Genomic DNA, 16,383 nt, shown 5'->3' with positions numbered 1-16,383 from the left:
AGAGTTGGAATGCTCTTCAAATTAATTTGATAAAGGATCCTGATATCTAGCATCTAAAACTGCCAGGTGATCTTCATAAGCTTCTTAAGAGAATTCAAATGCAAGCAATTCAGTTTTTTTGGAGTAGAGCTGATACAATCAGATTTCACAAGCACACAAAAATGAGGTTGGCACAAGCTTACAGTTTAGTGGTCAATCTAATACCTCTTGTCTTGTATGTTTCACTTACGAGTATCTAAAATACTAAGCTAGTTATGACAATATGTCAACTTCATTTTCAGTGTGCACATGCCTGAAAATCATATTGCCAAGGTAAGTGTACAGTATTCAGAACTTCTTCATTTACTGTAAAAAAGAATTCCACATATGTATGGTAGAGCAACTCTGTTTTCTTGGTGTTAATTGTTAGGCCAAAATTAGCACAAGCTGCAGAGAACTGATCCATACTTTGCTGCATCTTAGCTTTACAAGATGTATTGAATGCATAACCATGTATAAAAAAAAAAGTCACGAATGAACTCTCCCTCCATTTTAGTCTTGGTTTGTAGCCTTTTCAAGTTAAATAAATGACCATCATTGCATTAGTAGACCTATTATAAAGATATAGCCCAACCAAGCTCTTTTGGCCATAATTCTATTTTAACTCTCTGGCAATTATCAACTCCTTCTTTAGAACATATTTAAACTTGGTCTTTCTAAAGGGGGAAGGAAAGGTTTAGGATTTTTTTTTTATTCTTCCACATTTTTATTTTGCTAATTTGTTTCTGTTCCCGACTTAGTAATGCTTGTATTAAGTGGTAGGAGAACTGGAATATAAGATTTGTAAAGGGAAGGAAAAAGGGCTAGGATTATTGACTTTTATTTGCTTTTATGTTTTATGCATTTTTTTTCCCTTTTCCTTCTTGTCCCTGTTAGTGCTTTTCATGCCAAGAAACTAGGAAAAGTTCTATAAACTTTTAAGTGGTGGATGTGGTGGAAGATCCTTAGCCTCTTACCATGAAAGAATGTTATGTGATAGAACAGAATTGCTCCAGGGGAAGAAGTGGCCTAAGTTTCCATGAAATTATTACCTTCTCCATCATATCCTACATAAGATATTCCCAGGACAAAGCTGCCTCTGTTCTTGACTTCTGCAATATCATTTCTAGATAGTTTAGGGGTATAAAAGACTATAGCTATGACTCTCAAAATTAATTAATGCTTAAGATCAAAAGAGTCATCAACACTGATGATATACTAAATGGAGAAGGTCTAGCAAGGGATACTCAGAGAAGCTAAATGTCACTAAATTCTTGGTAAATATTCTTGTTATGTTATGGAACATTAAACCTCATTTCTTAAATATCCAACAAAATGTGAATGTTTCATTCCATTTCTATATTGATCCTGAACTAAGCAGGCGCCAGTTTTAGTGACATGCTTATAACATTTGTATTTCACTTCCATACATCTAAATGTCTTTGTTGTTGTCACTCACAGCTAGCAATCTCAAATCCCTGTGATACCTCTTTCCACTCCCAGTATTATATCAGTTGTGTCTATGTCAGAGAAAAGTAAATTTGGTCCATCTTTAATTCACAACTCTTGAGAAATAAGAGCCATCCTTCACTCTCATAGACAGTTTACAAGCACAGCTTAGCTCCAGAGATAAAATATAAAATAATATTCTGAGAAGAAAAACAACAAAAAGAAAACATGTGTATGTAGGTGTATATATACACACATATAAATACATATGATAAACCACATACATGCCATATATGTATACATGGCATATATGTGGTTTATCATATGTAGTGCTTATTACAATATGGCAAAAATAATGTATAGTTCCAGTAGATAGAAAAGTGTTAAAGGGAAACTTTATATCACCATGCTTAGTAATAACAAAATTCATTTGAAGGACCAAACATTTTAAAATATTCAGAAAAAACAACAGAAAGATATTCAGAATGACATAGAGTATTCCTAGATCTACAAGGAGGTCTAAAAGAAACTTTGTGGCACAGTGAATAAATTCTGGCTGTGGACTATAAAGGCCTGAATTTATATTCAGTCTCAAAACCTTAATTACTGTGTGTATGACCTTAGACAAACTATTTAAATTCTATTTGCCTTGGTTTCTTCATTGATAAATTTGAATAGCAATATCACCTATCTCAAAGCTTTTAAAATTGTGAATCATGGAATCACATAATCATCTTTGCTCTTACTTGCTTATGTGTCTTCAATATTAAACACATTTTAATATCTGTAAAAAATAAATGTTCTTTATGAAATGATAAAATAACTCAAGTACTCACATGAATTATTTGATTTAAAAATATTAACATTTTATTAAATGCAATTGATAAAAAGAAAAAAAAAAAAGAAGACAGTCTCTGCTCTTGGGAAGCCAAATTCTTATCAAAGAGACAACACATGAAGATTTCCCCTGTGAGTCAAATGGAAAAGTCACGTATTCATCATGGAACAGTAGTATCTCAAATAGTGTATTTCTTCTTTAATGATATCTCCATGGACAAAATCACATTTTTTGATATCAGATCTTTGATAGTGTCAAAATTTTAGTGACAAGTACTTTCTTTTCTTAATCTTTAATTAGATATGTTTCCTATAACTGCAATAAAATGTTGACTTGTTGCATTTTGGCTTCAAATGGTTAAAGATTCTGTGAAGTACAATTGGTTTAATGGTCTTGGCTTTTCTGTAAAGATCCAGAAGCATTGGTTATAGAGCCTGGGAAATGTTATAGTGACAATGGTAAATGGGGAAAACAACAGGAGAAATGAGAAACATTCAGCTTAGAAGAACAATTACAAGAGAACTGATGCTAGTAGCTGATAAAATCTTTAGATAGGAAAGAACCTGATTTCACCTGCAGTCACTATTTGGCTTTAATAAATCGACTATTGAATGCTAACAAAGATTCCATGAAATTTGCAGCAATCTAGTGAAAATAAGGAGAAAATTTAGTGAAGATAATCTCTTCAATTTGAAGGAAGGAAAACCTATGACTGTTTCTTTTCATGCAATTGTTTGGATTAGAAAGCAAACCCACACTCTTTCCCACCTAACTTATTCTAACTTTTACATTGGAATGGCCAAAAGGGAAATAAACAGGATTTCAAACAAAAAAGTGAATAATGTATTTCTTTCCTTTAGTATCGTAAAAGTGATAGTGTCTTTGGGAACAGTTTCTACAAAATATATGTATTAAAATGTTACAGAGGACTTTTTAAATATTCTCATGTAACTTCTGATAGATTCTTTATTAGAACTTGAGACTTACTGGTTGAAAAATTCTATATATGATGTTTTTATGTAATAATGGATGTTCACTGATCAATACTGATAAGATGGGGAAATATTTGTTCTTTTTTCATTACCCAAGGTTAACTAAATTGGAATTTTATATGGAACTGGAACAACTGTGTAGTATATTCTATCACTTGTAGAGTAATCCATTTTAATCCTTTAGAATGTTAAACTTGAGTAATAGAGTTTATATTAACAATAGAAAATCTTAGGTTAAATTTTCATTCTAGAGAAAGAGTGGTAGTGCCTGGATATAGAAAGCAGACTTCACCTCCTGTTTCAAAAGTTTGGCTCAATAGATATAAAGACAGATTTTTTTTTTTTTCATTTCTGGTAAGACCAATTATCACTGATTTTTCCTCCCTATTGTCATCAAAATGTCCACATAATTACTGAAAGGTGGTTCAAGGAACCACCTAATATTGTTGATATTTTCTTCCTCTGGAGCACCTTAACCTTAAAAAAAAAAAAGGTTCTATTGTCATTATGTTCTATTGTCAGTACTTCTTATAGTCTTATAATTAATATACAATAGTTTCTAGTTGCCAAATTGTTGGAGAAATTCCTTATATTATACTTCTTAACAGAATTCTACTCTTTTAAAATAATCATCTGAGTCACAACCCTGAGAGAGGAAAGGAGGAACTCATGAGCAGAGTCCCAATTAGGTTAAAAACTCTAGAAACAGTTATGGACAACAGCATTCGTCCCTAGCTATAAGGTCAAACAGTAAAACCTATACTTAAATTAACTAAGCTTCTCTCTTGGACATAACAGATTTTATAAGAAACTACTTTCTATTCTCAGACCTACAATGTGACTTAGGGGTAATTGTTATAAGACAAGCGATCATCTCAAGTTTAGTATAAGAACCAGTGGTTGTCTATGTCTTTGTCTTTAACCATTCCATGCAGAAAAAAAGGACTATTTATAAAAAACATATTGGTAAAAGGCATCCTGTTGGCTGTATGTTTTGAATTTATCTGATGTTCAAATTATATTCAGCCTAATAGCCAGAAATTGAAATAGCTTTGAATCTGAATAAAGATGTCTCCAGAGCTTATGTTGTGGAAATTTTAAAAACAATAATTAAATTCTTATTAAGAATGATGTCGTTTTGTGAATTTACTACATTGAAAGGGCTATGATGTTTACATTCTAATAGTCAAATTTTATTTTCAGAATAAGAAGACAGGAAGTTCCTATTTATTTAATATAAATATTATTTAATATACAAACTAAAGAATTTGCTTTTGCTTTCTCTTTTAAATAAACCAGTCATCATAAATGTTTGTGTTTGTGTGTGTGTGTTGTACTGATGACTTTGCTATTTTAATCCTATATTATTCCTTCTATTATATCTTCTGAAATAATGTAATGCCAGAGAAACTGTGGCAACATAGAGATTAGAGAGTTTTTAATATTTTATTTGAGAGGGAGAGATTGTGCTGGGAGCATGTTGATGGCAGACTTGATGTCTCAAAGCACCCAGCAGCCAAAGTGAGATTCCCCTGAAATAAATATATATATATACACACACACACACACACACACATACATGCATACATGTGGTTCCAAGTGACTGGGATAGACTGACAGGGTGGAGGAGGCACCAGATATTATTATGACTTAAGAGGAGTTAGGAGCCAGGAAGTCTGAACTCCCCCTTATCTTGAGTTCACATATTTACAATTTATAATTTTAGAGTAACTTGCCCTATGTTATATCAGATCTAATGTTGATGAAGGGGTGATGCAACCAGGGGGATTTAGACAGAACAATTCAAATAACTGAGACAGAACAATTAATGGAAACTGAGGCATAACAATTCAGGGAAACCAAGACAGGACAATTAGGGAAACTGAGTCAGGACAATAAAAGGGAACTATGGCACAATAGTAAGAGATGGAAAGAGAACAAAAATATAAGGGAGAGAATTTTTTTTTTTAAGTTGAACTCTTCATTTTTACCTCATGCACTCCGTTAGAAATATTGTATTGACTACTCATAGACTTACAAGCTTATTGATGAATGAAATAAAAAAAATGTATTTAATTCAAACCTTTAAATTCTAAAATAACAAAATTGAACCTAATAGAAACTATTTGCCTTGACCAAAGTCACAGATGGTTAGTGATCAAGCAAAGATTAGAGATAAAACTCTCATTCTCCAAATCCAAGACTTTTGGCACTGTACTACACATATTATTGTTCATATTGAGATAACATAATATAGACATATGCATACAATATAAGCAATACAATCATAAACATATATATGACAGTTTGTAAACATATGAGAAGACTGCCAATATTTTTTCTCTATTAAAACTGCCTCTTCATTGTCAAATGAGCATTTGTAAAATTAACTTAATTGTTTCTTATACCCCTTTCCTAATCAAGTACAAGATCATTCTGTTTTATTACCCTTTTCCCCTTCCATTTGCCTAAACCAGAGAATCTTGGACACTGCCCATTTCCTAACAAAATATTGCCAAATGGATATTTTGCTAAGTTGGAGAAATGATTGGTTAGAAAAACATCTCATTTGCATTAGAGGACTATATCATTTGTCTTATTTTAAAATTGTGTTTACATTTTTTTTAAGTTTTCAAAAGGAATACAAAGTTTAGACACTAAACAGGTGATAATTTATCATTCCATGATAAGCTCAAAGGATAATATATTGCCTAATATACAATACATATTTATATAGTGAATAGATACTTTTATATAGAGTGATTACATAAAGACTATCTCATAATACATAACAGTATTCCTTTAAATGCTGTAAATTAGAATTTAGCAAAGCCTAGTCTATATAATTTTCTAGAAGAAAAGAACTAGAAGTTCCTTGCTAGAATGTCATTTCTTCCCTTTAAGAGAAAGTGTTATTTCATAGAAATTTATGTTTGAAAAATGTCAAGGGTCACTATCTCTAAATAAAAATTTATTTTAACTTTAACAGGAATACATGCATCTATAGATATGAATACACATATGTATACCTACATACATATCTGTCTTTTCATGAAGATTTCATTGAAGTATAATTATTAATTTCAATATGACTAATTTGAAGATAGAACTCTTTGTCAGATTTATTTTCAAATCAATTTTCTTCAAAAGTTGTGTTCATTGCTTTTAATTTTCCCAGGCAGAATTAAATACAATATGAAAAGGATTTTGTAAACATAAATTCTCCACTTAATTGAAAAGAACAATTCAATTCAGCCATCCCTTATCTAAAGAAATCATCGTATGTTTTACAGGTATAAGATATTATCATCCTGAGGCCCTCACCACCCCTAATAGTTGGGTTAAATTTATATTTTGGTGACCAAAAGACTGTATATTGGGATACACTTTATTCTGTCTTTTTTATGAATGAATGGGGAAAGGGGAGTGTTCTATTTTGTAACCTCATCAAGAAAGTAGCATTTTTAATTGTTGTGAGCTTTTTCTTCTCAAAAAGCAGCCAGGTGATAAAAGTTCAGATCTTTTATTATTCCAATATAGCCAGGTTAGCTTAGAGGCCTATCTCTCTGCTTGGTTCCAAGAGCTCTCTCTGAATGTCACCAAATCCAAAGGTCTGGTCCTTCAGCCTCTGCCTCAGTTTTCTTCAGCCTCCAGCCAGCTCCAACTCTTCATGTCATTCCGCTGAAATCTCGACTTGTAGCGTCTTCCTCTCTGAAAAACACTTCTGCCACCAGCCAGCCAAGTGGAAAATATTCTGCCTTGCCTCGGAGAGAGGGCTTCTGGCGTAACTCTACTGAAATCTGACCGAGAGCTTCTGTCTGTTTCTTTTATCCAAGAGGGAGGAATTGTGGGATACGAGAGAGAGGGATTATGGGTTTTCTCCCATAGTGCTCTCTGGCCCAACGAGCTTCAAGGGAGGTGTGAACTTATTGAACTTAGTTCTACTTAGTACCTTGTTTCAGGTTCTGCCCAAAACATCTTCTTGTAAGATTAGATCAACTCTAATTAGTTAGCAGTTAGTAAGGATTCCAACATCTCCCCCTTTCTTTTGTTTTAAAACATAGGGGGTTTCTGAAGGGGTACACATAAATCCATCAATATGGGCCAGAACTTTGTAACAGATATACATGGTATACATAAATCCATCAATATGGGAGGCATTATACATAATTTACAAAAGCATACAGCAATATAACACAGGCTAGTGGTAATGTAACAAATAACATGAATCAACATGAAAATTTAACTACTGCAAAAGTCTCATCAACAATCTTTCATCTCAAGAAATCCAATGATTCTTGCAATTGCTTAAAATACATAAGCACATAGTAATATAACACAGGCTAGTAGTAATGTAACAACATAAATCGACCTGAAAATTTACAAATGTCCATAAGTCCTAGAAATAGTCCATAAGGAATCCATTGTCCATTAGTTCATGCGCCAGGAATCTAATAATTCCTGTAAGCTCTGAAGTACTGCAAAAGTCTCATCAACAATTTTTCATCTCAGGGAATCCAGTGATTCTTGCTGGTTTTTCAGGAACTGAAAGCTGAAGATTTTAAAGTTCTTTTGACAGTCTCATTGTTAGCCATCTGATTCCTTTTCCACCTGTGGAAATATAAGCAGATCCTCTTCCCCAAGCAGTTAACCTATCTAATTCTCTTCTATTTACCACTTTTGAGATTTCTCCTCCTCATCTGGTAATTACATTGGAGCTGTTTGCATTGGATATTGTCTTGTTGTCTTAAAAGGCTTGTATTCTTCCCAACTGTAATCCTGATTGCTTTTCTGTTGGTTGATGACATCAGAGTTCTGAATTTCTAAAGTCTCTCTGGGTGTAACCTCAGCTGCTATCATGCCCCACCTGTCCTTTGATTGATACTTTAGAGCTGGGTCCTGCCTCTCATTCCTCTGGGTCAATATACATTTAGAGGCCCAGTGAAAGCCTCGGTTACATTTTGGACATGGGGTTTTGGGTTTTCTCTCACCCTGTCTTCTCACTCTATCTCCATTTCTACAATGAGCTCTCAAATGTCCAATTTTTCTGCACTGAAAACATCGACGAGTTTCTCTAGAATTCCTCTGCCAAGAAGGACCTTGTCTTTCCATGTTCATCATAGTCTGGGCATAATAAGCATTTGTGCCTACTGTGGCACAGCGTCTAATGATTTCTTCTAAAGGAGCATTTTTGTCTAGCCCCCATATAATTCTCTTGAAAATCTCATTGGCATTTTCCTTAGCCAAATGTCTAGTCATTATTTCTGTTGCTGCATTGTCTCCAATGGTTCTTATTACAGCTGTTTGTAAACGTCCCACAAAATCTGCAAAAGGTTCATTGGGACCTTGCTCTATTTTTGTGAAAACATTATTTCCATCTTTCTGTCCAGGGAGAGAATTCCAAGCTTTTATTGCAGCCTTAGAAATTTGCTCATACACTGTTATGGGATAATAAATCTGTTCTGAACTCTCTGCATACTGACCTTCTCCAGCTAGTTGGTCAAAAGCAACTTGTACAATAGCTCCTGTTTGCCTATAGCGTTGGGCTTGAACCCTACATAATTCATGAAACTCCGAAAGCCACAATAAATTTTGTCCCGGTTCTAGACAAGTTTTCACTATGGATTTCCAGTCATTCGGGGTTAGGATTTCATAAGACAAATTATCCAGTAACATCTTCACATAAGATGATGTAGCCCCATAAAGAATGCAACCCTTTTTCAAATCTTTAATTTTTTCCAAATTAAAAGGAGTGTATTTTCTCTCTTTTTGACCTGAAGAGTCGATCTTTTCAATTACAGGATATGCGTTTATAAAATCAGATATATCTTCTCCTTCATTTTTTGCTTTAATTAATGCTTTTTCTAATCTTGTCAAATTCTGCTTTACAGGAGAAGCTGACTGTGTTTCTGTCTCTCTCCCTCCCCCTTGTTCCACCCATGAAGGGTTAATTGCGGGGGGAGGGTCATGAGATGTGGAATCACCTAATTCCTCCTGCTGTGAAGTATCATACTCAGAATTGTAATTAACTCCATTCTCATCTGATTCATCCTCCTTTTCACCTAGTAAAGTTGGCACTTCTTCCTCCTGTACTTTCCTTTTCATCATTCTATCACTTAAATAACTTCTTATAGCCAATTGTATTACATTATATGTATTAATTATTGAGTTAGGCCCTTTTTTATCATAGAATTGACAAAGATCCTGTCCAACCAATTTCCATTCATTTAGATCTAATTCCTTATCAAGAGAGAAACAAGGACATATGTCCTTTACAGTTTGTAAAAATTCAGTGATTTGCTGTAAACTTATAATTAAACCTTGGCTTTCCATAATTTTGACAATGCTGTCTAAACATTTTCCTTGAACAGAAACAGGCTGTTTTCTAAATATCTGTCCCATCTTAGCTGAAATTCTACTTTAACTCTTCTAACAAAATTTCTTTGTTGCACTCACCCTAATTTCTGGGTTGATGAGTCTTTTCCACTGGATCAGGATCAGAGGCTTTTCCACTTGAATCAGGATCGGAGCTTTTCCACTGAAATCCACTGAGGAGTCTGTTTGCCCCACGTTGGGCGCCAGAATGTTGTGAGCTTTTTCTTCTCAAAAAGCAGCCAGGTGATAAAAGTTCAGATCTTTTATTATTCCAATATAGCCCGGTTAGCTTAGAGGCCTATCTCTCTGCTTGGTTCCAAGAGCTCTCTCTGAATGTCACCAAATCCAAAGGTCTGGTCCTTCAGCCTCTGCCTCAGTTTTCTTCAGCCTCCAGCCAGCTCCAACTCTTCATGTCATTCCGGTGAAATCTCGACTTGTAGCGTCTTCCTCTCTGAAAAACACTTCTGCCACCAGCCAGCCAAGTGGAAAATATTCTGCCTTGCCTCGGAGAGAGGGCTTCTGGCGTAACTCTACTGAAATCTGACCGAGAGCTTCTGTCTGTTTCTTTTATCCAAGAGGGAGGAATTGTGGGATACGAGAGAGAGGGATTATGGGTTTTCTCCCATAGTGCTCTCTGGCCCAACGAGCTTCAAGGGAGGTGTGAACTCATTGAACTTAGTTCTACTTAGTACCTTGTTTCAGGTTCTGCCCAAAACATCTTCTTGTAAGATTAGATCAACTCTAATTAGTTAGCAGTTAGTAAGGATTCCAACATTTAATATTTAATATCTTGTGCTAAACAGCACAAGAACAATTATGTCATTGCTTTAATGAAAAAAAAAATTATCTATGTAAATAGAATCACAAATCAATTAACTTGACATGATGAAATATTTTCTTTATTTATTGCAATATATTACAACATACCTAAATACTTTCTACCCATTAATGTCTTACCTATTCTTACATATTTTATTCACATGTTCAGGGATGGGTGGGAGTGGAAATAAATGATTTTCATGGATGCTATATTCAATGAAAATGATTAATATGCCATAACAAAAGAACACATTTTGGTGGCTATCTAGTAAATCTCCCTCCATTTTACAGAAAAGGAAACACACTGTCAATATATCATTCAATAAACATTTATGAAGTGTCTCTTAAGCAACTTATTTGAGATTGCCCAAGAAACAAGCTATGGATAGAATAAGGAAGCGTATATTCAGACTCTCAATTCAGAAATCATTCTTTTTCACCAAACTGCTCTCATTTTATTCTGTCCAGAATGGCTTTCTTTTTTTAAAAATCATACTCAGGGCAGCTAGGTGGTACACTGGATAGAACATCAGCCCTAAAGTTAGGAGAACCTGAATTAAAATCTGACCTCATACATTTAACATTTCCTAACTGTGTGACCCTGGGCAAGTCATATAATCCCAATTGCCTTAGCAAAAAAAAAAAAAAAAATCATTCTCTGTGCCTTCCCCCTTTAATCTGTCACTATGTACATTCATACACATCATACATACACGCCTTCTTCTCATACTATCACATTTGCACAGTCTCAATCTGAAAATTGAGCATAAAGGGCAAACTAGATTCAGAGAAATAATGGTTGTTGTTGTTATGTCTGACTCTTCGTGACCCCGTAGACCACACCATGTCCTCTCCTTTTCTTCTCTACTATCTCCTAAAGTCTGTCCAAGCTCATGTTATTGCTTTCATGCCATTATCTATCAAACATTAATTGATCTTCCAGTAAATAACCTGAATTAACTTAAATATTGGTTGATTTGATCTCCTTGCTGTACAAAATACTCTCAAAGTCTTCACCAGAATCACAATTCAAAAGTATTAATTCTTTAGCACTCAACTTTCCTTATATTTCAACTCTCATAACAACACTTTGCTCATGGAAAATCAGCATCTTAATTGTACAGACCTTTGTTAGAAATATAATATCTCTGTTTTTACAATATTATCCAGATTTGCCAAAGCTTTGCTTCCAAGGGGCAAATGTGTTTAATTTCATTACTGCAGTCACAATTTGCAATGACATTTGAGGCCAAGAATGTAAAATCTGACAATGGTACTATGCTCCAATTCATCGAAATAAGAGGGACAATTCAAAATATTTCAACATCATTAACACACATATTGTAAGGGAAATGTTCTATTAAAGATAATTTCTTAGTCACTGAAAATGAAAAGAAAGTCAGGAAGCAGTTCTGACTTCAAAGAGCTTTCATTTCATTGGATGATACAAATTAATACATAGAAAATTTGGAAATAATCCTAAATTCAGCTGGAGAGAGAAAAGGAGATAAGAAGGAAGGGATGGGATAGTTCAATGCCAATTTAGTTAGAACACAAAAAGAATGAAATATGATGTGGCATGAAGAAATGAGTGGATAACAAAGTGTAGAGTTTTCAATACTTGGGTATGTACTTTTTATTTTTTCTTTTTTCCAAAAGACAATAGAAATGTAGTGTGATCTCATTACACTAAAGGAAAAAATGTTTAATCACTAGCTCTATCAATCACTACCTGTGTAACCTTGTTAAAGTCCCTTGACTGCAACTCAATTTTCTCCACTATAAAAGTAGTGCATTGGACTAAAAAGGCCTCTATAGTTGCTTTTACTTCTCAAATAAAATCTAATTTTTAATAATAAAACAATAATATCATATTGGTAACAGTAAAGAGCAGATCAGAGTTGCATCATATCCAAGACCATTCTGCTAATGATGTGTATCCAGTAAGCAGAACAATAAAACTAGAATGTTCCCAGTGGTTTTGTAAATCAGAGCAATTCATTAATGAATGCTTAGAATCTGGAGTTAGAGTCTGAAGACCTGGCTTCTCATTAAGAAATGAAAAGTAACATGGGAGAGAAGCTATCCCCACAGAGCAAAGTAGACTAGGAATCTTGTATATTTAAATATCATTTAAATATCATATTTAAATATCCTTTCCAAGGATACTTTTAGACGGAAGTTGGTCGATGTAGTTTTTGTTTGTTTTTAAGAGGACGCATTTTACTATTTAAAGGAGAGATTTATTTTTCTCCATCTGACTTTTGCTTTCATAGGTACATGGAGCTCTTACAGAGGTAATGCTTTAGTGAAATCACAGTGACAATTATCGTGCCACCTATAATATGAGAGAGCTTTTATGTTCCTGTAGTTTAAGAGCCTTGCCCTTAATCACATATCTAAAACATAGCTAAAATATGACTTGAACTTAATGCTTCTGATTATAAAGCTGGTCCTCTAGCCACTATCCCATGCTGATGGCTAAAACCATATGTAGATAAATAGATAGATAGATAGATAAAGCTATAGATAGATATGCATGTATATATGCATATATATGCATTTATATTTGCAGAGGCATACACAAAATATGTAATGTGTATACAAAAAAAATAATTCTAGAGATTCTTTCTGTAATCATATTGGCTTAAGAATTTCCCTTTACCAACAAAAGTCAGGACCTTTCTTGTAATTTTGAAAGTTGTCTCAGATGTTGAGGGGTTAAGTCAACTTTCCAGGATAACACAGACAGAAGCTGTAACCAAATATTCTTGACTTCTAGATCAATTCTATTCAAAATTCTGTGCTTGCTCATGCACGTATTATGATTCTAAGTGTATTAATCAAAGCTAGAAGTAGATGAACTCTGTGCCCCATTATTGCTGAGGGGAAATGTATTATTTCACTGTCGACTTCTATGTCTCTGATTTCAGCAGTAGGTTTTTGTTTTTGCTTTTGTCTACTTTTGTGATAATATCCTTTAAGCTTTAGAATAGTTATAACTTCTATGATTCTATATAAGGAGCAAGATATGGTAAAGTCAAAGGCACTGTTTACATAATACCAGAAGAAGAGTCTAGTGAGACTGTAATGCAGATATCTAACATAAATGGACTTTCTTCAGATTACAATCATGAAGACAACAAACAATATGGAAGACAGGAGTGCAGTTTACAAAGTGTATGTTTCATTTTTAAAGCAAGAAATTGTGATGATCAAATTAATGTGAGTAATACATTATTACTGATAATTGCCAACCCTAATGAGTCATATGTCAAAAGAATGACTATTAATTAAAGTATTTACTGACTAATGAAAAAAATATATTTTGAAAAGTACACAAAAGCATATAGAACTCAGTGTTTATTATAAAAATCCTCAGTTTCCTCATTTGTAAAATGAGTAGATAAAAGAAATGGTAAATTTCTTTTGTATCTTTGCAAAAACCAAAAACAAACATGAACAATAGCTAAAAAAAAAAATATATGCACAACAAATCAGATATAATTGAAGCTACTCAACAATTAAATACTATTCAATAATAAAATGAACTTTTGGGTGACTGCCCTATTTTATATATAAAGGAGAAAAGGCTGTTTCTCAAAACTCTAATCTTGAGAATTTGGACCAACTCAAATAAGAAAAATATTTTTTTAAAGGACTATGTTTCCTTAATTCTCTTAGTGAGGATTTCTGTTTTCTTGTTTTTGTTTGTGATGCTGTGACCATTCTACATATAAAGTCAGTATCTGATATAGGGTTAGGTGGCAGTGCATGTAAAGATTGTCTTTGATTTATTCTGCCCACTAAGTAGGTTTGAGTGCTGTGACTTAATTTACTAAATGCTTCTTTGGAAATGGCTCTTGCTGATTCAAACAGTCATAAAGAGAAGCAGTATTTAGCTTTAATGGCAGTCATTGGCAAGAAGCAGTAAATTCGATTTTAGGTTTTTATCTCAGCATCATACCTTATAAATAATTTATCTAATTAATTAATTAATTCACTTTACTGATGAGACAATTGAGCTTCCTTAAGTTTAAATGAATTGCTGAATGCCATTTAACTATTGGAAAACAGAGCCAGATATCAAACAGAAATCCGTTAGGTCCAAAGATATACATTATTCTTGTGACTACACTGGACCTTATATGATCACCCTAACTCCTTGGAATGAAGAAATCAGGGTATTTCTTCCTTCCTTCCTCCGTTCCTTCCTTCGTTCCTTCCTTCTTTTCTTTCTTCCTTCCTTCTTTCCTTCCTTCCTTCCTTCCTTCCTTTCTTTTTTCCTTCCTTCCTTCCTTCCTTCCTTCCTTTTTCTTCTTTCCTCCCTCCTCCTTCCTGTCTTCCTTCCTTCCTCCCAAAGTGTTCTCTCTGTAGCCTATGGATGGCATAAGTTATCTAACTAAAAACGTTCATGCATCTACTATATCTTTGACAGGTTGAGGAAAAGTTTATTGAAAATATGAGCTGTACCTAATGAACATCTTATTAGCAAAAAACCAAGAGAGTGAACTTCTATAATAAGACACAATCCTCTGAAAATGATGACTTCATGCTGTAGAATATTAATAGCAATTTTTTTTGAAATGCATTATAGGAAACATATCTAACATATATAGAACTGCTTGCCATCTAGGGGAGGGGGTGGAGGGAAGGAGGGGAAAAATCAGAACAGAAATGAGTGCAAGGGATAATGTTGTAAAAAAATTACCCTGGCATGGATTCTGTCAATATAAAGTTATTATTAAATAAAATAAAAGAAAATATTAAAAAAAAAGAAATGCATTACAGGAGTCCTGGAATTCTTCTCCCATCAGGGGAAAGGAGAATATTAGCATGGGAAGATAGATTGGATAAGGGGAAGAATGGAATGGATTTTCTGTACTGGATAGAGAAACCTAAAAACTTAGAGATCTTGTCTGCCACTCCCTCCTTCCCTCCCTTATTTATTTCCTTCCTTCCTCCCTCTCTTCCTCTCTCCCTCCCTTTCTCTCTTCTTTCCTCCCTACCTTCCTCCTTTTTTCCTCTCTTCCTCCCTCCTTTCTTCCCTCCTTTCTTCCTTTCTTTATCCTTCCCTTCCTTCCTCCCTTCCTTTCATATTCTAGAATAAATGAAGCTGAGTTCAGACTTGAAGAAAAATATATTTTGGATCATACTGTTAACAAAAATTCAGATTTCTAATCTGATACACATTAAAACATAATATTCCACACTAAATTAATTTTCTCTGGATCCAATAGGAGTAACTCTAATTTCTACCAAATCAAATTCACAACTGTTCTGAAATTTATAATTGTAGACAATAATTTGTGCTTTTTTAGCCTTTAAGTGGCTTATCCAGAATCATAAAGTTAGAATGTGGCAATGGTGGGGCTTGAATTGAGGGATTTATGATTCCATTGTTCTCTAGCCACTTTCTTATTCTGGCAGCTCCTCTGAATGAGCAGAAAGGTGATTGAAGTTGCAGGTGGTAGGGATGGTGATGAGTAGAAGATGGAAATAGCACAAATGATAAGAATGAGCAAGGACTGCAGAGTTCTGGTTGCAGTAGAACCATTTGAGATATAAAGACAATTCCTAAAGATTGTAACCCTAGATTAAATGCTTTATGGGTGCTTATTATCTTCTTTCAATGCTCATATCAAATTGATATCTTCTTAATGCTACAAGGACTTAGAGTCTTACTTCTATTCTATCCATCCCTAATGAATCTTAGAGATTCAGATAGGCCTTCACATGATAAAGTTGAAAAATTACTGAATTGGGGGATCTGAAAGTAGAAAATAGAAAGTTTCAGAATAGGTGGTATCTGAAGAAATGACCTAACCTACAACACTTAATTTTGTAAGCAAAAAATTGAAACCAGAGGGGAAAAATTGCTTGTCCATCCTG

This window comes from Antechinus flavipes, chromosome 6, assembly GCF_016432865.1.
Source record: "Antechinus flavipes isolate AdamAnt ecotype Samford, QLD, Australia chromosome 6, AdamAnt_v2, whole genome shotgun sequence".
Lineage (NCBI taxonomy): Eukaryota > Metazoa > Chordata > Mammalia > Dasyuromorphia > Dasyuridae > Antechinus > Antechinus flavipes.
Note: the sequence above shows the minus strand (reverse complement) of the source record.